The sequence below is a fragment of the Odocoileus virginianus genome, chromosome 18 (assembly GCF_023699985.2).
Source record: "Odocoileus virginianus isolate 20LAN1187 ecotype Illinois chromosome 18, Ovbor_1.2, whole genome shotgun sequence".
Taxonomy (NCBI): domain Eukaryota; kingdom Metazoa; phylum Chordata; class Mammalia; order Artiodactyla; family Cervidae; genus Odocoileus; species Odocoileus virginianus.
Genome location: NC_069691.1, coordinates 40,655,253 through 40,679,704, shown reverse-complemented (window position 1 = coordinate 40,679,704; position 24,452 = coordinate 40,655,253). Strand labels below are relative to the sequence as shown.

The window sequence follows — 24,452 nt, the reverse complement described above, 5'->3', positions numbered from 1 at the left end:
TTTTTTTCATTTATCTTTTTAATGACTTTTGAAAATTCTTGGTTTTTTCAGTGTTATTAGTTACTTTTGCTGGTGACTTTTTCAGCCAGATTCAAGCATAAGAACGTTTCATAATTTTAATTTTGAATAATATCTCAGATGCAGAAGCAACAAACCTACCAGAAACAACAAGTGTATGCCAATAAAATCTGTATTTCTTACAAAATTGAACTGAATTTTTATCCCTAGGACTTGTAAAGGCTTAAAGGTGCTTCAAACAACCATAGTAAGATTATCATTAAATTATTTTGTTTACATTTAGTATTTTAATTAAGGTGTCAGAAGTAGAGAATCTCTATGTTCTTTATTTTACATTTTTTTCAAAGGGTAACACATGATAATAGAGGAATTGCTTCCAACATTTTGAGCACTCAAAAGAGGAAAACGATATTTTACAGTTAATATTGACAGAGAAGTCAAAACTTAGACCCATGAACTAAGACCTGTGTAAGGATGACATATACCATAAGATGACCCCGGTTCGATTCCTGAGCTGGGAAGACCTGCTGGAGAAGGGAGAGGCTGCCCACTCCAGTATTCTTGGGCTTCCCTTGTGGCTCAGCTGGTAAAGAATCCTCCTGTAATGCCGGAGACCTGGGTTCTGTCCCTGGGTTGGGAAGATCCCCGGGAGAAGGGAAAGGCTACCCTCTCTAGTATTCTGGCCTGGAGAATTCCATGGGCTGTGTAGTCCCTGGGGTTGCAAAGAGTCGGACTACTGAGCGACTTTCACTTTCACCATAAGGTGAACTAATACATCCACTTCAGTATTGATTTAAATTTCTTAGCAAGAAAGAAAGTTTTCAGGAGTTTTCCTGGCAATGCGTTATCTTAATACTGATTGTTTTGGATCTGTCATTTTTTACACTTAATGCTTGGTAAGTTGCCAGCTAGTAAAACTGGTGAATAAACACAGCGTCAAGATCCAGAATGGTAGTACTATTGACACCAGTCAGAAAGTGTTAATTCCACACCAAGCTTGTCTCTGTTCCAGTCAGAAAGAGTTTGTTCAAAGCGGTGCCAACTCTTTCTGAGTGGATGTTGGCCATGATGAGAACTGCCAAAAGAGAAATGTAACATGCCATATGTGACTTCAAATGAAAGAACTCATCTATAATTTCAAAATATTAAATGATTTTTTTAACACAGGATTTCTTCAAAGGTAGAGTTCTGAAAATAAATCACTCACTCTATAAGGAGTAAAGGAATTTTGCCAATAGACAGACAGTACACTCCTTTTTTGCCTTGGAGATACTTATCATAATTTATCAGGGCCTTTATTATACATGTAAAACTGACATTATTACTCTATGTATGTCCAGAGTAGCAATGATCTTGTTAACCAGAAATTATTTATGCTGTTGTTTGAGGTGCTTTAAAATCATTTCCAGCCAGTGTTACTCTCAGTTGCTAGATGGATGAATAAAAGGGCAATACTAAGAGGAGAAAATAGTACACATTTGAACCTTAGTTGAGACCAATATGAGCCCCAGTTACTTCATCTGTCAGTTCAGTTCAGTCACTCAGTCATGTCCGACTCTTTGTGACCCCCATGGACTGCAGCACGCCAGGCCTCCCTGTCCATCACCAGTTTGTGGAGTTTACCTGAACTCATGTCCATTGAGTTAGTGATGCCATCCAATTATCTCATCCTCTGTCGTCCCCTTCCCCTCCCGCCTTCAATCTTTCCCAGCATCAGGGTCTTTTCCAATGAGTCAGTTCTTTGCATCAGGTGGCCAAAGTATTGGAGTTTCAGCATCCATCCTTCCAATGAATATTCAGGACTGATTTCCTTTAGCATGTACTGGTTGGGTCATCCATAGAATGAGGTTTAATATTCTATATGTGGGGTATTATAAATAGCTATAGATTCTATAGTTATTTATTCATGAGAATACCAAAATATCAGTTTTACAGTTTTTTTTAAATTATTGATTTATTTATTTTTCTGTGCGAGGTCTTCATTGCTGCAGACTTTCTCCAGCTGCAGTGAGTGGGGGCTTCTCTTCGCTGCAGTGCATGGGCTTCTCTTGGTTGCGGCTTCTCTTGTTGCTGTAGTTGTGGCTCGTGGGCGTTAGAGAGCAGGCTCAGTAGTTGTGGCGCGTGCCCTTAGTTGTTGTAGCATGTAGAATCTTCCCGGACCAGGGATCAAACCCATGTCTGCTGCATCAGCAGGCAGATTCTCAACCACTGGACCACCCAGAAAGTCTCAGTTCTATAGTTTGTGTGAGTTGAACCATATGAAATTATCTTTTTTTGTGGGTTGAAAACTGTCAGACATCAACTATTTCATATAGGTAAATGAAATCCTTAGTAGGTTATAGAATAACATAAAATTTGTGAAGTCTGCAGTCACGCATATTTGCTTATTATGTATTAGATGCTGTAGCAAGCAATTTTCAAAGATTTTAACATTTAATTATGACAGCCATCCAGTTAGTAATATTATTATTCCCATTTAAAAGATGAAGAAATTGAAACACAAACATGACCATAATTCAAAGTCATACAGTCAATGAGGGGTGGATCTAGAATAAAACTCTATTTGAGTCCTAAATGCACTTACTAATTTGCAGTTGGGTCTCTAATGTATTGAATGTTTCTTCTCCATTTTTATATCTTTGATGAAATCTGCTTATATCTTTTGCCCATTTTCTTTCTCTCTCTAGTGAGAGTGCACTTGGAAATCTAACAAGCATATTTTTTTTCTTTTTATCTTTGAATAATTTTTTAAACTGTTAAATATCAGGAGGTCGTTATATATTCAAATAGACTAGTCTTTTGTCATATATGTGATGTGTGAATATTTTCTCCCAGTTTATAGTTTCACTTTTCATCCATTTCATTTGATAAGATCCAATATTAATGCATCTATTTATGGATTGTGCTTTTTTTTTTAGTCAAGTCTAAAAACTCCTTAGCAGTCCCTACACTCTGAAGATATTCTATATGTTTGCTAAAAACTGTGTATTTTTCATTTTACTTTTAAGCCCATGATCCATTTTGAGTTAGTTTCTGTATTAAGTATGAAATTGAGGTTGACTTACTTCCCTGGTGGCTCACATGGTAAAGCGGCTGCCTACAATGTGGGACACCCGGGTTCGATCCCTGGGTCGGGAAGATCCCCTGGAGAAGGAAGTGGCAACCCACTCCAGTAGTCTTGCCTGGAGAATCCCATGGATGGAAGATCCTGTTAGGCTACAGTCCATAGGGCCGCAAAGAGTCAGACACGACTGGGCGACTTCACTTCACTTCACTTCTTCCATTGACTATCGTTGTCCAGGTGTCGCTGTGCTGCTTGTTGAAAGGCTATCTTTGCTCCATTTAATTGCTTTTACATCTTTATCAAAATTTTGTTAGGCAGGTTTGTCTGGGCCTATTTGCTGATTTTCTCTTTTTAATTCCACTGTTCTCTATGTATATTCCTCCATGAATACCACATGGCCTTGGTTATGGTAACTATGTAATCCACCTTAGTCCTGGATAGAGTGATTCCTCACATTTTTTCTTTTTCAAGAATGTTTTAGCTATTTTAACCAGTTTGCACCTTCCCATACAAACTTTTTAGTAAATTTTGTGTGTACAAAAAAGCCTTAGTGAGATTTTGATTGGAATTAATTAAACCTATACATCAATTTGGAGAGATTTACATTTACATTTACTATGTTGAGTGTTCCAATCCATGAACATGGTTATGTGTCTCTATTTGGGCTTTCTTTGATTTCCATTGACTTTTGATGTACACATGTGTGGATGTATATGTGTATTTATCATTGCAAGCATGGTGGAATGCAATGAGTATGTCTAAGCTCTGATTTTGTTTAAATTACATCACTTTTAAATTATTTTGCTATTATAAAAACGTTAAGACAATAAAAGCAGATTTAAATTAATTTCTGTTTTGAAGGGAGGGGAAACCAATCTTAAAATAAGTCAAAAGATATTTCAGATATCGCTTAGAGAATAAAATTGTTAATGGATTCAGTATCTATGTTAATGGACTCAGTGCATAGCAATTCTGTGTCAGGTTTAATTTTGTACAACTTGAATTTTCTGTTACACTTGTATTATAATTTAAACCCATGGTTGCTCATATTTTTCTACTATTTTAAAATAATTTTAAAATTATTCTTCTTGAGCAGTATTTTTTAGGGCTTCTGATTTTACCATAGCAATTTTGGAAATAAAATCCTTCCATAATTTAAATATACATGCTGCTGATTTTATGACATTGTAGTAAACCAGCCAAGACTGTATTGATTTGTCCTTTTTATTTTTTGAAACAAAGTTCTCGATGACTTACATGCCAGGCATTTTAGACACTGTGCTGTACTAAGTTGCTTCAGCCATGTCCAACTCTTTGCAACCCTATGGACCATATCTGCCAGACTCTTTTGTACGTGCGATTCCGCAGGCAAGAATACTGGAGTGTGCTGCCATGCCCTCCTCCAGGGGATCTTCCTAACCCAGAAATCGAACCCACTGTTTCTTATCTCTCCTGCATTGTCAGGTGGGTTCTTTACCACCATATGATGCTTATTGATGTCTTTTTTTTTTTTTTCAAAGAGGCATCTAAAGGATTTACCTACCATCACACCTCAAAGAGAACCTAAATTCTGATATGAGCACTGGGAGTACATAACCAGTATTGGTATATGAAAAGTATGTGCTGTTATGCGGTAAATGGATTTTTTGGAATGTATCCAGTTTTACAAGGGGGATGGCTCTAAGAAATTTCTCTGCTGTTGTAATACTACCATCTGCAGGATAATCTACAGGATAATTTCAGCTTTTAATTTAATGACTATAAGTGCAATAATAGTTCCAAATATATATTTTACCTTTATGCTCAAAAGCTCATGGCAATTTTATCAATTTAGAAAGTTTTCCATCCACTACAAAAATTCAGCAATCTCTGAAATGCAATTGCTTGATAAGATAATAGATAGCCAAGGAAATTATATAACAGCTTAAGAAGGGAACTGAAAAAAAGCATGTCATATTCAATTGAAGTCATGGCCAGAATTATAATGCAGTTCTTAAAATTAGCATTTTATCTGGATATGAATTTCAGAAATATTTTCATTAGTGTACAATTTTAAATTAAAACTTTAAAATGAAGCTGTTTACCCTTTTTGATTTAGAGTTGAAGAAAATGGAGAAAAAAATAAAAATTTGATCCAAAAAAAGCAGCCTAGATGTCAGATGAAATACTGCTATTTGAGAACCTAAAATAAGTATATTACGTTTATATACAGATTTCCATCCATACCTGTTTGGTATTGCAGCTAACTGATGCAGCTCCACTCACCTGCTAGTCTCTGTGTTGAGTTGGCGGTGGACCCGTTAGTCAGCGGCAGCCTGCCCCTAACTGTCCATGTGTGCTGACATGACCGTGACTTTCCCTGAAATTGGGGTAAGCCTTGGGAAGTGAACCTGCAAGTCCATGGAGCACTCTTAATGTTAGAAAGGCCAGGGTGGCCTGTGGGCAAGTCAGAGTAATGAGGAAAGAGAGGGTATACATAATCAGGTGGAAAAAACAGGGAATGACTGAGTCCACCAAGGGAAAAGGGGCTCCACAAGAGGAAAGTAGGTGGTGGTATGGGTGCTGCCTCAGTTCCCAGTGAACTTAGCCTTCCACGACACTCACTATTACCCCTTCTTTATGTCAGTGATTTATTACTAAAGTGAAACACCCAATTAATCCAAGGGGACAATACAACAGGCATCCTGTTGACTTTAGGTTTTTTTTTTTTTCCTTCCAGGAACATTGCCTCACTCTGCTCAGCAAGCTTACGCAGGTACATAAAGACTGTAATTTTCTTTTCTCCTTATAACTCCAAGACAAACTGAAATCAATACAGCTATATACTCAAATGTAGGAATTTCTATTTACATATTTGCAGCAATAGTGGACTTTTAAGTGTGACTTCCAGTTGTGGCTGGAGCTAGATTTGTTTCACAAGTCTCCCTTAAATTGTTTCAAATGCACAAAGCCTGCCTTAATGAAGCAGGGTGAACTTGGAACAGATTGTACTGCCTGTTCGCCTGCTTATTTAAATAACCTGCAAAGACAGTCTATAATACAGTCAATTAGCACTAACTAACGATTATTTAAAGAGTCACTGATGGATACTTGGCTAGTGCATACTCAGTTAAAGCCTAATGGGCAATGACAAGAAGTTCTTGAACATTTCATAAAGTTGGTAGACACTGTGCTCACTTGGAACTGCCCAGGTGGCTTAGTGGTAAAGAATCTGCCTGCCAATGCAGGACACGTAGGTCTGATCTCTGGGTCAGGAAGATCCCCTGGAGAAGGAAATATCAACTCACACCAGTATTCTTGCCTGAAGAATCTGACGGAGAGAGGAGCCTGGCGGGCTACAGTCCACGGGGCTACAAAGAGTCATACATCATTTAGCGACTAAAACAGCAACAAATTTATACTCACTACTGAGCATTTGCTAACATCTTAACATCAGTTTCCCTTTCCTTCAAAATAGAAATATTCTACTTAATCTAACTTGTTTGTGTGTTTTTAAAAATAATAAAATAATTCAAAATTGTAAATAAGAATGTACATGAAAAAGATCTTATCCACCCTCAAGACTAGACATAGGCTATATCATTTTCCTTTTTCAAAATTTATTTTAATTGGAGAATAATTGTTTCGCAATATTGTGTTGTTTTCTACCATATATCAGCATGAATCGGCTGTAGGTATACATATGTCCCACCTCTCTTGAGCCTCCCTCACATATCCTACCCTTATAGCTAGTCACAGAGCACAGAGTTTGAGCTCCTTGCATCATACAGCAAATTCTCACCAGCTATCTATTTGTTTTACATATGGAAACATATATATTTTCAATGCTATTCTCTCAATTCACCTCACCCTCTCCCTCCACAGGAAAAGAGAGTCTCTTCAATAAGTGGTGCTGGGAAAACTGAACAACTAGATGTAAAAGAATGAAGTTAGAATACTTCCCTAACACCATTCACAAAGATAAACGTAAAATAAAGACTTAAATGTAAGACCAGTTTTTGGGTAAATTATCCCACCTGTGAAATCTTATGAAATGTATAGCTTGCTCTTCTATATATTTCTCTTAAATTACAGACTCCAAAATGATAGCAAGATCAGGGACTAAACACAACATTATCAGTAACAAACAGCCTTTTTTTTTTTTTTTTCCTGCTGAGGGTTTAGAGTTTATTCCTTATTTTGTTTGAACTTGTGTGGGAGTTAATCAGATGGTTTTTGGCCAATGACAGATTTGGAATTAAATTCAACTGCTAACCCTTTAAGACGATATGGCTTTAGATATGCTATTTATCCTCTCTATAATTCAGCTTTTAATCAACAAAATAGTATAGCATACTTAACTTGTCAAATTATTTTCAAGGCTATTGAAAAACATTAAAATGCTTGGCATAGTGCCTTGTGCATGCTGTAAATGAAAGGGAAGGTAACTATTACAGAGGAGAATTAACCTGAGGATCTTCAAAATAGCTCAGGTGACGTCTGTTTCTTTGTTGGGTATAGCCACTCTTGAAAAATCAACTAGGAAAGCCAGAAAGGAACATTGGTATGAGGACTGCTTCTGACTTCCCATGTTGATTGTAATATGTTAATACTGATTGCTTAATTGACACTGTTTTTCTTCTTAATATAAAAATCATGAATTAAATACAAGACAAAATTAAATAAGAAAATTAATAAATTGCAATGAAAGGGCTGGTAAAGGTTAAGTGGTAGTACTGAGTTTACCTTGCAGTAATGCTTACTTGCTTAATTAGTCCAAACCACCCAATGAGGAAAACTAGAAATATTGAACAAAACAGAAAACAAAAGTCTGAATACATTAGAGATTTTACAATGCAGTGAATAATTAAATGTCCAAGGTGTGAGAGGTTAAAACAAACAAACAAACAAACAAAAAATCAAGAGAGATGATCTGAGAATTGTGAGCTTTGCTGAAGAATTTGCTGTTTTTGGAAAATGGTGTGATGATGGATGGCTGAGCAAAAAACTTGATAGCCACAGAAAGTTACAAGGACAAAAGTGTTAGTCTAGGACTTGTCAAAAATGAGAGATAGTGTAAAATCTCACAATTAGTTTGGAGCTCAGCAGGCCTAGATACAAGAGTAATCAGCGGTTTCAAGGACTGGCTCCTTCCTTGAGATATATAGGTGATGCAGAAAATGTAGAAATCTTTGAAAATGCGTTAACTCATTTCTTGATCAATATCTTTAGAATAACCATACAAAAATCCTGTCTGGATTAGTGTTAGATTTTGTAAATTTTATTTTTGGGTTCAGTTAAGTTCAGTTCAGTCGCTCAGTTGTGTCTGACCCTTTGCGACTCCATGAATCGCAGCACGCCAGGCATCAGTCCTTCCAATGAACACCAAGGACTGATCTCCTTAAGGATCAGTCCATCCTAAAGGGAATCATTCCTGACTATTCATTGGAAGGACTGATGCTGAAGCTGAAACTCCAATAGTTTGGCCACCTCATGCGAAGAGTTGACTCATTGGAGAAGACCCTGATGATGGGAGGGATCGGGGGCAGGAGGAGAAGGGGACGACAGAGGATGAGATGGTTGGATGGCATCACGGACTCAATGGACATGAGTTTGAGTAAACTCTGGGAGTTGGTGATGGACAGGGAGGCCTGGCATGCTGCATTACCTATATATCTTAAGGTAGGAACCAGTCCTTGAGACTGCTGATTATTCTTGCATTGAAAAATTCAGTTAACTCTTAAAACTGAAGCTTTTTGATGCAAAACCAATGATACAAAGCTAAATTGATAAAGTGCTTAATCAGTAAGACTTTTTGGTTAGTACATTAAAAAAATAATCCAGAAGAAACTGATATGTGCAGATAATGATGCCACATTTAAGGATAGCAACTGTAAAAATAGGCAAATATGTTATGAGGCTTCTTTGGTGGCTAAGATGGTTAAGAACCTGCCTGCAATGAGGGAGACCTGGGTTCAGTCCCTGAGTTGGGAAGATCCCCTGGAGAAGGGAATGGCTACCCACTCTAGTAATCTTGCCTGAAGAATTCCATGGACAGAGGAGCCTGGCAGGTTACAGTCCAAGGGGTCACAAAAAGTCAGACTTGACTGAGCAACACTTTCAAATATTTTATGAAAATAGGCTAGCTACCCATACAGGGACAGAGAAAGTGATAAAAGTAAGGAGAGAAAATGTATAGAAAGAGAGTCATTGGAAGTTTTTTTTTTTTTCCTACTTTTTAACTTTATTTTAAAAATTAATTTATTATTTTAATTGGAAGTTCTTAATAGGGAAAAATTACTTGACATAAGTAAATGATAACAGCCATTGCAAGTCTAATGTATATTATTACAACACAAATATTGTTACTAATAAAAACCTTAATAGTTGAAATTTGAATTCATGTATTTTGTTGTATATACAAATTAGGTATTTTATTCTGCTCAAATAAATCTCTATTGAATTTTCAGTTCAAATAAGGGAAAAAGCAATATAGATTTTTTTTTTCATGACAAAATAATGGACTAGCAGGTAGAATCAGACTGTCAAAAGACTTCCTCTGAAACTTTCTGTAGTAATATTGAACAAGATAAACTTTCTTTCCCCAAAAATGCTCTCTTTGGTCAGATGGAATGAATGATAACACTGAGAAGTCAAATGACGTCAAAGCTCATTGTCTTACTCCCTACTCTAGCGATGTTTCTCTTATTATGTTCTTCTCTGTTGATTTCAGTAATATTACATGTAGGATTTTCTTCTGGCTAGTATTACAGATTTTCACTTTTCTAATTTCTAGTCTCTCTCTTTTTTAAAAATGTCACCTAAAAGTCATTATTAAGTCAAATACCTCTCTGGTAATCCAGGTCTACATTTCTATAATGTTTCATTAGTATTTCCTGTCTGGTTTCTCTGAGCCTTAAGACTCTCAGCTAGTTTTACACTTCTAAACTATTTAAAATCTTTCATGAAGTAAATGTGTTCCAAATCTCACAGGAGTCTTGACTCAAAAAAAAAAAAAAAAAAAAAAGGCTTAAAAGCCCATTCAGTTCTTGCTATAAATTTTATGCACTATTTTTAAGGTTATACATTTAACTCTGAGCTTAATATAAAAGGCTGAATGTGCAGATGCTTTGAACTTGTTGATATCTGCTTTTTACTTCGGAAAGTGTCAATATTTGTAAGCTAATACTTATCATTTTCATTTGATCCCTGAATGTTTCCACCTTCATAATCTGCAGTAGTTACATAGAGACCATATAAAACAAATACCACACAGCCTTCTAAAAGAAGTAAAATATCTCCCACCATCCTGTTCATTTAAATCCTATCTTATTCCAAAAGGGTGTTTAATACAGTGACTCCACATCCCTTTCAAATTTGGCTTCCCCAATTGTCTCACCAAAAGCATCCATGATGTCTTTGCTTCAGGTTTCTCCTGAAACATCTCGTTTCAGTGTTGTCCCCCTTTTTACGCATTCCCACTTCCGTGACAGCTTACCTGCCGCTGTGTTTCCACTTCCTCAGAAGACAAATCTGGACTAAAGTGCTGGTGGTATTTGGTAACGGCGCTGTATAGCTTGCAAGAAGGTGTATGCTTTGCCTCCTCCTTCTTGTTCAGTCTCATTTGTTAACCTTCCCTTTTTCTTGCTTTCCCGTCTGTGCATCAGACATACTGCGTTGTTTTTTCTTCCTCTAATACACCTTGCTTTCTTTTGACTCTAGGCTTTTATACCTGCTAACCCCTCTCGTTTAAACACTCTCCCCTCTCTGCTCTTGCATCTCTGACTGCCAGGGTACCACCTTAGATGCTGCTGTAGTTAATGAAACAAATTCAACCAAGTGTGTATTGCAAAAATTAATTTTTCTTAGTAGGACAGTGGTACAGAATTTTCAAATGAGGAAGAATATTGTTAAAGCAAATGAAAAGATAGTGGTACATCAAGAGCTGAGTCATCTGTTCCACCATGTCTATCTTAAGTAAGATAAATGACCACAGCCTGTGTGACCATCATCCTCTGGACCACCATTTCCTTATCGTTAAATCAGAGGTGTTGATTACATGGCTTCTGGGGACCTGTCTAGTTCTAACATGATGATTTAGGAATTTTAAAAATATATCAAATTATACCTTTTCTGTATTTTTCTTCATGTTTAATATGTATTCCATTTAATAATCTAAAGGGACTTTCATAATGCAATGAACTTGAATACGTGATTTCTCCACTCAAAAATGAAGGTAGTAATGATAGTTAACCTTTGAGATCTGTGATTCCAAGTACTTTGCATGTGTTATTTAAAATTGACTTTTGTTTGCCTTTTCTAAACTGGGGACAGTGAAATGAAACTCACATTAACTTTTTTTAACATTTTCGGACAATGTCTAAGGAAGCTTTATTAACTCACTGTCAGTAAATCAGTGGTGCTGCAGGCAGCAGTGGTGGAGGGTGAAGATCTTACCACAGGGTCACTATATACTGAGACTGGATATTGGTAGAAGGATGATATCCCTCCTGAGCTTCTTCATCTCAGTAATGCTTGATAATGTTCTATTTTAATGATTAATGATCAAATGGCTATCTTAAAATAGCATTTGTATTTAGAGAAAAGTATTGATCAAAATGGTGAAAGTCATAGTCATGGGCTTTTTATTTATTTTTTTAATGGAATGAGGAAAGTCCCTCTATCCACAAAAGGAACAAGCTAACAAAATCACGGCAGAGATTAATTTACAGTTGGTGTCTTTAAGCATCCGTTTGCAAACTCACATGCAAACTGCCTCTAAGGTCATACAATGTGTTAGTAACAATGTATGGTCTAGCCTAGAGTATTCAGATATGGAGTTAAATACATCTTGATATTTAAAGAGTTAAATACATCTTGAGTTAAATACAAGAGTTAAATACAAGAGTTAAATACATCTTGATATTTATGCCACATAATATGAATATCATCCTGTGTTGAAACCGCTTTTGGAATTAAGTTGAAAGTAAAATCCGCTCAGTGGTGTCCAACTCCTTGTGATCCCATGGACTATACAGTCCATGTAATTATCCAGGCCAGAATACTGGAGTGGGTAGCCTTTCCCTTCTCCAGGGGATCTTCCCAACCCAGGGATTGAACCTACGTCTTCTACATTGCAGGCGGATTCTTCACCAACTGAGCCACAAGGGAAGCCCAAGAATACTGGAGTGGGTAGCCTATCTGCGGATCTTCCGGACCCAGGAATTGAACCAGGGTCTTCTGCATTGCAGGCGGATTCTTTACAAACTGAGCTATCAGGGAAGCCTCTTTTGTAATAAGGTAGGATTTAAATCAATGAAATATATTTATTATATGTATTTATGTCTATTTATTAATTTAAGAATGTTTTTGAAGTCAATAATTTAGAATCAATATATGCATTCATTTATCCATCTGTTCATCCATCCTCCCATCTATCCACTTATTTAACATATATGAAAGGAATACTATTGTCTCTGAACCTGCAAAATGGTGAATATATGGCATATACAATGAACTCAGAAAACCAGAATATTAGCGTAGTGACATTTCTGTTTTCTAACACTTCTCAATTAGCAGATATTTGCTTATACTGGCACTTTACCCTTGTAATAGCTCCACTAAGGGAGGTAATACCACTAGAAATTATTTTTATTTTATGAAGCAAAAAGAAATCATAGAACGAATTTGGAGACTTAGACCAAGTTACAAAAGCAGATTAGCAACGGAAATTATCCATATGTCAGGAAGTCCCTGGTAGTCCAGTGGTTAGGATTCTGAGCTATCACTGCTGAGGGCTGGGGTTCACCCACTGGGAAACTAAAATCCCACAAGCCAAATGGCATGGCCATAAAAGAGAAAAAGGAAAAAAAGAAAGAAAAATAATATACATAACTTACACAAATTAAAATCTGTATGTCTTAAGTTTTAGTGATTCTTCTGAACAACAATGTCATAAAAATGATGCATACACCTGTTAAAAAATTATTTCAACCCCATCCATTTGTCAAATGCCAGTCATCAAAAATAATGATCTTATATTAAAGCAGGTTTGCATAGAAGGAGAAATCACACCTCTACAAAACAACCAAAACTGGAAACTTTTTTTCATGCTTTTCTGTTTCACATGCACCAGGTAGGAATAACAAGGAATGAAAAATTAAAAGTTCCAGGGGGATAAGGTTTCTTTGGCATGACCTCATGTTAAATTGGAAATGGATGAAAACAAAATAAAGCATTGGAGTGTCATTCACCCACATGAGAATGGTATTTTAAATAAAAGCTAGAAGGCAATCCAATGGAAGGATAAGAAGCTGTGTCAAATTAATGGCAAGGCAAGGAAATAGTCTGAAATGGTGAAATGAACAGTGTGTGTATAAAGCACTAAGGTATGAATTAAGGATTAAGATTAGAGTTTTCTGCTCATCTAGATGATACAGATTTACTGAAGTCGATTTTACTATTCCCAAGATTGGGTTAATTATGCTAAGTTTAGCACACTGATAAATGGATGGACTGGTTCTAGGGGAGGGCTCCCTAATAGAACTTTTTAAAATGATGCAAATATTCTATATATGCACTCTCCAATATAGTGGCCACTATCCACATATGGTTATAAAGCACTGGAAAAATATCTGGTATAACTAAGGAACTGAATATTTAATTTCATTTTAATTATAATTGATTTAATGTGCATAGTCACATGTGACAAATAGTGGCTACTACATCAGTCAGTGCCCTTCAGCATCTGTTTCTAAATCAAGTGGTTCAAGTACTCATTTGCCACAAGTTGGCTTATACCACAGGATGTAAGGCTAGACTCATTCTTAGAGATGGTGTAATCTTGTGACTTTCAGACTTTATTATGGAGAATGACTCCAGTAAGAAGTTACGTTGAGACATTATGAGACTTTATGCGCATAGACATGAATGCACATAGAATGAAAATCTACTAAAATTTAATTAAGAAAATAATTACCTTTAGTACTAACAGTTTTATTCTATCTCATTTCATTTTACACTGTAGTTCTCTACATTCTAAGTCTTGCTGTTTCCAGTTGCTTTGTTTAACAGATAAGGAAACTGTGTCCCAGAAACATTAGATGAACTTCTAGTTAAACCAGGAAAGTCAAACTGAACACCATTGTCCTGCATTTGGCAGATCACCTTACAAATAGACAGTGACTTTCCTTTGGCTTCAATTCAGAATATATGCTGGTAGCTGTCAGTGAACTACTGAATATGCCTACTATATTATGCTTCTTCCTGTATGATGCATATTAATTGCCCACATGTATTTTTTTTTTTTTAATTTGGAGATGTTTAAAAGTATGAGGAATATGCACCACCTAACTCAAGTTTCCCACTTGCCCAGCAGAAGACTAAATGAACACAGGACTATGATTTTGACTACTAATCTGTGTTAGTGAACAGGAAATTATTCCAGGAATAAAAACACCTGAGTTTCGTGCCAAATGAAATCCTAATCCCTACTTGAAATATGGATCACCTTCAGTTCAGTACTTTGCTACATAATTGAAATAAAGGTCAGTGATTAAAATATTTAAAACATTTTCCTCAAAGATGTTCAAGAAAGCATACGCACTACCAAACAATGGTGCAGTGGCTTATCAATTAGAAGTATTTTAGGCTAATTAATGCCATCTGTAAAAGTATAACTTTGGTGTCAGTATTTTAAAAACAGATAAATAAAGGAAATTTGTTAAGACATTCTCAATATTCAAGAAACTTTAGGTCTGACATTTTTTTTTAACCTTTTAAAATTTCATTTTGACTGTGTCACAGATGTAGATTTAAAAATTATTTTTTAAAATCATGTTATTTCACTTGGTGCTATCATGGTCATTGCTAGGCAGCATATCATGAAATCTCGTATCTGCTAGGTTTTCTGTGTTTTATTGTTGGTCCCTTCTTACCAGACAATGAGGATGGAAGAATTTCACCAGGGTTCATAGTCCTGCCTCAATTAACTTATAAATGATCTTTCATTTAAATTGTACAATGGTAGCCTTTGTCCAGTCATGAAACTAGAAATAAGAAACACATTTGATCATACCCAGGCACTGACAGCCACCTGTGGGCCACTAGCTGTCAGACAGCAATGATGAGGGCCATCCATTTTAAGATGCATCCTGATTACAGATATGTTAAAATGTTTCTAAAAATGAGCAGATCAGTAATAATTGTTGCAGATAAGGTACACTCATGACTGATAAATTTAGTGGGAAAAAGTTTAAGGAGAAGCAAGAAATTTGCCTACTTTCCAAGTGTTTCTCTGAAAGATACCTTTTAATTACAGAAGGCAAAGTCTTGATTGTGCAGAAACTCCACAGATACCATGTTAATCAAGTGAATAATGTTCACATCAACATTTGTAAGACATAGCAACATCACGAATGCCTTGATATGGTGAACTAGCAGGATCTGACTGTGGGAAAACATCAGGCAGATACAAACAGAGGGACAGTCTACAAAATAACTGGCCAACGCTCTTCAAAATTGTCAAGATCACTTAAGAGAAAATAAGGCCAAAGAACTATCATAGGTTGAAGGAAACTAGGGAGAAAAACCAACTAAATGTAAAACTGGATCCTGGATAGGATCATGGAACCAAAATAAGATATTAATAAAAAACTAGTTAACTTTGAATTAACTGAGGGAAGCTGAGTAAAGGATATAGGGGGACTCTATTATTTGGCAACCTTTGGATAAGTACAACGTTAGCTTAAAATTAAAAATAATAAAAATATGACTTACAGAATTGATGACATATAATTTTGGTTCAGTATTTCAGATTATGTTAGTATTATTATTAATTTAGATTATTCAGATCTTTTTTGATACTATAGCAATAATTTTCCTTATAGTGAAGTTGCTCAGTTGTGTCTGACTCTTTGCAACCCATGGACTGTAGCCTACCAGGCACCTCCATCCATGGAATTCTCCAGGCAGGAATACTATAGTGGATTGCCATTTCCTTCTCCAATAATTTTCCTTAGGGAATGTCAAAAGTCTTTGCAAGCCTGCCACAATTTAAAGTATATGTAACTATTCTTGGCAATCCTAAAAATGGCTCAATTTAGTACGTATTAAATACACTAGCATTCCGTAGACCTCCCAACAGTCTTTCACTTTTTTCCTGACAGATAAGACATGTGAAGCTTATACTCCTAACACTGGTCTGTACCAAGTTTTACTTTTTGTTAATGGCTACACTGTGTTGTAGAAATTGGTGCAAAACTATTTCCTAATCCAATCTATTGATTGTAAATACAATCCAGAAGTTCTGGAAAATACGCGTGGAGTATTTTTCGGAAAAAATCAAAATGTGTTTTCAATAGAGCTTCTGCCTCCATTCAGATGATGCATAATCCAACATTATTTTATGTGTTCAAAATGGCATTGTTTTGGAGAATAACTGAGGCAGAAACTGGGTTGAGGAGAGTGGAGGATCTTGTCCCTCACCCGATCCATCAGCTATAGTTTATTTGCAAATATATTACGCTTGCAACATCCACTAGGTTTTTACATCTGCCTTTCAAAGTGCTGACTTTTCTGGCAGCACTGAATGTTTAATGTCCTGAGGTAAATGAGGTTAATGATGTCAGGAAAATCTATCACTGTTTTCCGCATATTCAGTCCAACAAGTAGTCATTCTTAGCATGATTAGTCAAATAGTACTGAGTTTCCTGAGGTGTGTATATTGAATTCTATAATTATAGGGACAAAGATGATAATAACCTCAGAGTTCTCTGCTCACCCATTTTAAAGGTTGATTTTAGCAAATTTTTTTAGCATCTAATGATAATGAACATAGTTATGCTTACTTTGAATCAGCATCAGTCATAATGATGGTTGCATTATTTAATTTTTATTAAGTAGATAGCATTATTATTCTAGTATTAGAGATTATGAAACTTGGGCTTGTAAACATTAGGCAGTTTGCCCAAGGTCTCCTAGGCAGGTTTCAGACCTAGGAAATCTAACGTCAAAGCCCATATTCTTAATCCCTGCCCCCCACTGTGATCAGGAGCTGAACATTCAAAAATGGATAAAACAATCATCTTGCTTTTAAAGGGTTCAGAGGTGAAAGCTTAACTCCTCTTTGTTTCCACAGGACACGAGTCAAGGAAGTAATGAGGATTAAGAGACTTCAGTTAAACATGAAATTAACTAGAACATTTATTTCCTCCCAGGTCATGCTGTAAACCTCATGCCATGTATCTAGCTATGATGTGTAGTCTACGAGCCCAAATCTGTCTCCAAATAATAAGGATTATTGTAGTCCAAGAATCTGTAGCTTTGCTGGATAGTTCCTGTGTTATGGACCAGTCTTGGCTAATGGCGCTTCGCTCACTGCTCCTTCTAACTTCTGAGAGCTATTCAGGGTGGCTTCACTCATAGGTTTGGCTCTTCACTCGCTGACTGATGGGGCCAAAGGAGAGATGGAGCCCCATGTCTCATGGTGAAGAGGACCCTAAGAAAGCACGCAAGACTTGCTGAGATATAGGTCCAGAACAGACCCGTCATCATTTCTACAACATTTTAGTTTACATAGCAAGTCACAAGGCTAGCCTAGATTCAAAGGAAGGATAAAGACAGCCTATTGTTGATGGGAGGGGCAGTAAAATCACATTTGAAAGGAGATGTGAACAACTGGTCATCTATTTGCAATAAGCGTCACACACACAGATACCCACTTGCATAATCAGAAGCAAGACACATCTAGGATATGTGTGGACAACTGTGAGATGGAAATGGTTTCCTTCACCTGAAACAGTTTCAGGTGACGTGGGCTCCCCTGGTGGCCCAGCTGGTAAAGAATCTGCCTACAATGTGGGAGACCTCGGTTTGATCCCTGAGTTGGGAAGATCCCCTGGAGAAGAGAACAGCTACCCAGTCTGGTATTCTGGCCTGGAGAATCCCATGGACTGTATAGTCCATGTGATCTCTAAAGAGTTGGACATGACTGAGTGACTTTTACTTTCAGGTGATGAAGTCATAAAATTTTCCATGTAGAAGATGTGCTATGCAAGTAGGTGTCTGTGTGTGTGAAACATATTGCAAATAGACCACCTGAAACACTCCCTCAACCACACCATTCCCATCTCACCTTTGTCCACACATATGCTAGATGTCTCTTCTGAGATTCACTAATATTGGTCTGACCTTTTGACGCAGACAAAAGGATTCAGTCTGTGGTTGTAACTTTCCTGTGACTAGCTAGAAGTTAGCCTCTGGAAGATTGCTTGGTCTCTACCTAGTTTGAAGTGTTATGTGTAATGAGTTTGTGAGTTTGTTGAGAGTGAGAAGGCTTTTCTGGATAACCATATTTAAGATACACCACACTTCATGGTTAGGGTCACTTTAGTATAGCTTGTTTTCAGGAAGTGTCAGGCAAGTTTGATTTTCACCTACTTTCCATAAGTTTAGTCTTTGGGTGGAAGTCCTTCCAAATGGAAAAGAACCCACTCAGTGGTAAAGAACCCACCTGCCAATGCAGGAGAAAGCGGGTTTGATCCCTAGGTCAGAAGATACCCTGGAGGAAGAAATGGAACCCACTCTAGTATTCTTGCCTGGAAAATTTCATGGACAGAGGAGCCTGGCAGGCTACAGTCCATGAGTCCATGGGGTCTGCACAGTGCATGATGCATTCCTCCCAGCATCACCATGAGTTGGTATTATTCACCCCTCTATTGATGGAAAAGTATAGTTTATAGCAGTTAAGTAAATTGGCTAGAACACAGTTAAATTGTTAAATAGAGTTTGAGTCCAAATCTTATGTAACATAGAAGTTCATTTCCTAAAAATGAAATTATGCTGTGGAAATCTTAGAACAATCAAGCAATTAGAATAATTTAAACCATATATAAAGTCATATCTGCCTTACACATTCAGAGGTTATAATTTATGATTGAAAACAATTCTTCATTTGATGATGGAACTGGATTCTTTTAATATTCTTAGTGTTATCTAGACCTCAGCTTTTTAAAGCAATACGTTGACCTGCTGTTTCACCTATGTTATATTTTAATTAATTTTTTTATCAAAGGGTAATTGCTTTACAGAATTTTGTTGTTTTCTGTCAAACCTCAGCATGAATCAGCCATAGGTGTACTTCTATCCCCTCCCTTTTGACCCTCCCTCCCATCTCTCTCCCCATCCCACCCCTCTAGGTTGATAGAGAGTCCCTGTTTGAGTTTTCTGAGCCATACAGCATGTTCCCGTTGACTATCTATGTTATACGTGGTAATGTAAGCTTCCATGTCACTCTTTCCATACATCTCACCCTCTCCTGCCTTCTTCCCATGTCCACATGTCTGTTCTCTCTGTTTCTCCAATGCTGCCCTGTAAATAAATTCTTCAGTATCATTTTTCTAGATTTCATATATATATATATATGTTAGAATATAATATTTATCTTTCTCTTTCTGACTTACTTCACTTTGTATAATAGGTTCTAGGTTCATTAGAACTGACTCAAATGCATTCCTTTTTATGGCTGAGTAATATTCCATTGTGTATATGTACCACAACTTCTTTATCCATTCATCTGTCGATGGACATCTAGGTTGCTTCCATGTTCTAGTTATTGTAAATAGTGCTGAAATGAACAATGGGATACATGTGTCTTTTTCAATTTTGGTTTCTTCAGGGTATATGCCTAGGAGAGGGATTGCTGGGCCATAGGTGTTTTATTCCTAGTTTTCTAAGGAATCTCCATACCTATTTTTTTTTTTGTCTTCTTGATTGTTTACTGGACATTGTATATGGTGTTACCATAGCTATTTTAAAATCTTCTTTCTAGATTGTTTATTTTCTCCTTTTAGCTAATCACTAATTTATAGCATTGATTGAAATATATGTATATAATATTGAAGCTTAATATTTTTACCTTTATTTTAAAAAACTACTTATAAATGGATGTTTTTGAAATGTTATTTTTATTTTGTGGTTACTTTGCACTGCTACTAAATGTTGGGATACCTTCTAGCCATATTGTTAAAATACATGGACTAATTATGACTTCATTTATTATGAATGAATAGTATGTGATTTCATAGGAGACTAATCTATAGAGGTGGTTCATGTAAAAGTAGGTGTTTATTATAGCTTAGGTTGATCAGATCAATGAGAGTTATAATGGAATATTTTAATAAAATACTTTTTACTGATTATAAAATCACTGAATATTAACTGTAGAAAAGCTGAACATTAACAGAAAGTAAAGAGAATAAAAATAAATGCCAGAATTTAACATTCAGAAGTAATTCCTAATATCTGGGCACATTTCTTCCCAGAAATGTCCTCCATACAAATCTTGTATTATTTTTAATATTGCATAGTTGATATCATACTCTATATAAATATATATTTATACTATCCTTTCAGTATATAATATAGCATAACGTTTTAGCATAAACAGATTAAAGAAATCAAAGAATAAAAGAACAATGTGTTAAGATCATAATTAGAATGAAAAATTTCTAAAATTTATTTAATCACTTATCAATGGATCATTTATAGAAAACTTACTTTTTGTGTTAATTACTAGCATTAATACAAATGTGAAAATCTAATCCCTATCTTTAAGAAACTCATGCTAGTGAAATTACAATTTCATGATAGAATAGCCATAATCTGCAGTGTTCTGTAGATAATACAGAGGAGGGACTATTCCTGAGGAATGAGTTATTATTATAATACAATTGATTAAACTTAGAATTCTCTTTGTGATTTTTATATGTGCTATTTTGCTTGACATTTAAAATACATGCATTCTAAACATGAGTTCTATAATACATAGCCTAGTATTTCACTGAAGACTCATAGGTTTTAATATTTTGGTATTTGCAAAGGGAAGTGTCTGGTAACATGCATTGACCTGGATGTGATTCTTCATACTTTTATGAGCTTCATGTCATTTTTTATTATTTTCTGTTCTCAGTGATCAGAGGTTTTCAGTTTATTCCCTTTTATTTTCCCTGAATGTCTTTTTTTTTCTTGATTTTATTAAGCTGGGGCACCACAAATGATTTAAAAAAAGATGCGATCTATTTTTTCATTTTTTTCATTTTGTTAGTGAGATACTAGAAATGGGCCATCAGGGATCTGTAATTGATGTTCGTTTCATAAAAAGATTCTCTTTTTCATGGTGAACAATATGAGACATTGCATGACTTTAGTAAGAGAGGAGGTCATTTCTTTTGCCACACAGGTTTAATACAACTAGGTAACAACAAAGTGGTATAAATTAAATTGGTAGTAAAGTTGGACTTTAATCTCCCAGATTGAAAAATGCATTTCATCCAAGTGGACTTCCTGCTAAGCATACATCTCAGCAAATTCACAGAACTGTACTGGGGAAATGATCACAGTGTTTGTCACTGTGGGTTGGGAGTTATTGGTGTTATGTAGGAGACACATCTCAGTAACAACTCTCCTTTCCCTTTCTTCTTCTGTCTCTTCTTCTCCCACTCTCATCAGACACCAGATTGTGAAAGTAGATAATTTTCTAAAGTTGAGCTTGTTTCCATGGATTTGTTGTTCAGTCGTGTCTGATTCTTTGCAACCCCATGGACTGCAGCCCGCCAGGCTCCTCTGTCCACTGGGATTCTCCAGGCAAGAATACTGGAGTGGGTCGCCATGCCCTCCTCCAGGGGATCTTCCCAACCCAGGGATCGAACCCAGGTCTCCACATTGCAGGTGGATTCTTTACTGTCTGAACCACCATAGTCTCTCTTGTGTCAGAATTATATACTGTGTTAATCCATTCAAAACTCATGTTTGAAATATGTTTCATATTGTGACCCAGGAAATAGTTCAGGAAATATTATTTAAAAGAAGGCAAACAAAATGTAGAGATTCATTTTCTTGATCTATAGTAAAAAGCTGTAAAAAATGACTATTGAAGGTCAGTCATACTAATCTGTCTAATATTTACATCATAATGATCTATTCAGTAGTCAATCTGATATTTCTCCCGTTTTACAGGTGAAGAAACTGAGGCACAGAGAAACTCAAATATTTGCAATGATGTTTCATTGCTCTGATAACTGTCAGACTTTCCTTATGAATTTCTGTAATTATGGATCTCTGGCCATCAGTTTCATCATCAGTAATGTGAGTGAATTGGATTAAATAATTTTAGGCCCTTAGGATTTTTCCTGCTGGGCTTCACATAAACTACACTTGCATGTGCAGCTCTCATGTGTAGATAATTGAACATGTATGAAAAGGCAGCAATTTGGCACACACCACTGCAGTTCTATTTGCATTGCCACACAATGGCCAAGCTTCATCCTGCCGTACTTAAATGATAGCTATGTGCCGTTTTTCCCCTGCTTCCCTCTTTCTCTACCTCCCTTCTATAATTCTCCATATACCATTTGATCTGAACAATGAAAAGCATTGTGTTGTCAGATTGGAAAATTGTTCCAAATATTCGATATTTTTGAGCAGTATGTGGCCTAGTAGAAACTATAGCAAGTAACTGCACATAAACTAGTGTTTGGACACCATCTTCTGAGATCACAAAATTGACTCTCCTTCAATTCACATAGCTGGCTAATCTTCTTTTTTAAAAAAATCACTTCCTTGCTCTCATGCCTCTGCTTAAAATTATCACCTTAATTGAATTTTCTTAAACACATTTCCATCACCTTAATTGAATTTTCTTAAACACATTTCCATTCCTGTGCCTAACCTTATGGTTATATGTTACCTATATATACCATTTTCTCATTTTCCACAACACACCTTTTGCACAAATTAGCAGTCTCCTCACTACTCTCTGTCTTTAGTTCCTGTTGTCCTGCTTACTTCTGTGTCATTACTCCTAATGCATAGTTTCTTTCCCAGTGAACAGTGGAGGAATTCCTCTATACCAGTAAGGACTTGGTTCCAGATTCCCAAATCCTTGGCTGTCAACCTCCTTGGATGCTCCAGTCCTTTTTATGAATGGTGTGTTACCATGGGCTCCCTGTATGTCATTTCCAATAGATCCAACACTATTCTTACCTCCATGACCAGAGTTTGCCTTCTGGCTTCTTGCAGTCAAGTAACAGATCTTATCATTGCCATCTAATGATGAATATTGTTTCCATATGAAATTTGAGTTCTTGGCTTTCTCTTTCTTGATCCTTTAGAAATTTACAAATAAGGCTCACCCATTAAAACCAAAATCTGTTCTTAGCTTTTTAAAGGAATTTCCACACTGTTCTCCATAGTGTCTGTATCAATTTATGTTTGCCCCAACAGTCTAAGAGGGTTCCCTTTTCTCCACATCCTCAGGAAATCCACTAATGGGTATATGCCCTGAGAAAACCATAATTCAAAAAGACACATGTACCCCAGTGTTCATTGCAAGACTGTTTACAGTTGCCAGGACATGGAAGCAACCTAGATGTCCACTGACAGATGAGTGGATAAAGAAATTGTACACATATACAAGGGAATATGTATATATGTAAAATATATGTATATGATATGTAAAGGTAATATAAATAGAATATTACTCAGACATGAAAAGGAATGAATTTGAGTCAGTTATAGTGAAGTACTTGAACCCAGAACATGGTATGTGCGAACGTGTGTGCTAAATCACTTCAGTCATGTCTGATTCTTTGCAATCCTGTGGACTGCAGCCCGCCAATCTCCTCTGTCCATGGGATTCTCCCATCAAGAGCACTGTAGTGGGTTGCCATGCCCTTCTCAGGGGATCTTCCCAGCCTAGGGATTGAATCCATGTCTCTTATGTCTCCTGCATTGGCAGGCAGATTCTTTATCATGGCACCATCTGGGGACCCCACGTGTATTATAGATAGCTAGTGAGAAGCTGTTCTATAATGCAGGGAGCCCAGCCTGATTGTGATGACCTAGAGGGGTGGGATGAGGGGTGGGGTGGGAGCGAGCTGAGGGAGGAGGGGATATATATATACACACACACATACACACACACACACACACACACTTATGGCTGATTTGTGTTGTACAGCAGAGATCAACACAACATTGTAAAGGAATTACCTCCAATTAAAAATAAAACCACAGTTTATAGCTTTTTTTCTTTTTTCTTTTAGCCCAGCCTGTGTAGACCCACCTGATAATACAATCGTTTCTGGGAATGGATTGTGAAGGAAAGAAGGATGTGGTTTTCAGGAAGGTTGTTGGTTTAAAAAGTACTCACCATTTACCTGTATCAGTACAATCTGGAATTTGATTTTGACTTTTGCCTTCATAGTTCAATCCAGTGCCTTGGATTCCATATTGTATTTCTTTGCCAGAGAGAGATGTATGCCCAAGAAGATGAATGTCTCAATCATCTTGAGCATATGTTAGCCATTTTAGTGTTTTACCTTAAGCACTCAGG

General features: G+C 36.4%; 1 protein-coding gene across 6 annotated transcripts in view; it reads left to right on the top strand.

Moving 5' to 3' along the window:
- The window catches only part of LINGO2 (leucine rich repeat and Ig domain containing 2), a 1,346,710-nt gene that overhangs the window by 190,691 nt on the left and 1,131,567 nt on the right, over nucleotides 1–24,452 (top strand). For all 6 annotated transcript variants that reach the window (XM_070480605.1, XM_070480606.1, XM_070480601.1 and 3 more), the window contains one exon: nucleotides 12,202–12,361. The gene's annotated coding sequence lies outside the window, so the exon portion shown is untranslated. The remainder of the gene's footprint in view (nucleotides 1–12,201; nucleotides 12,362–24,452) is intronic.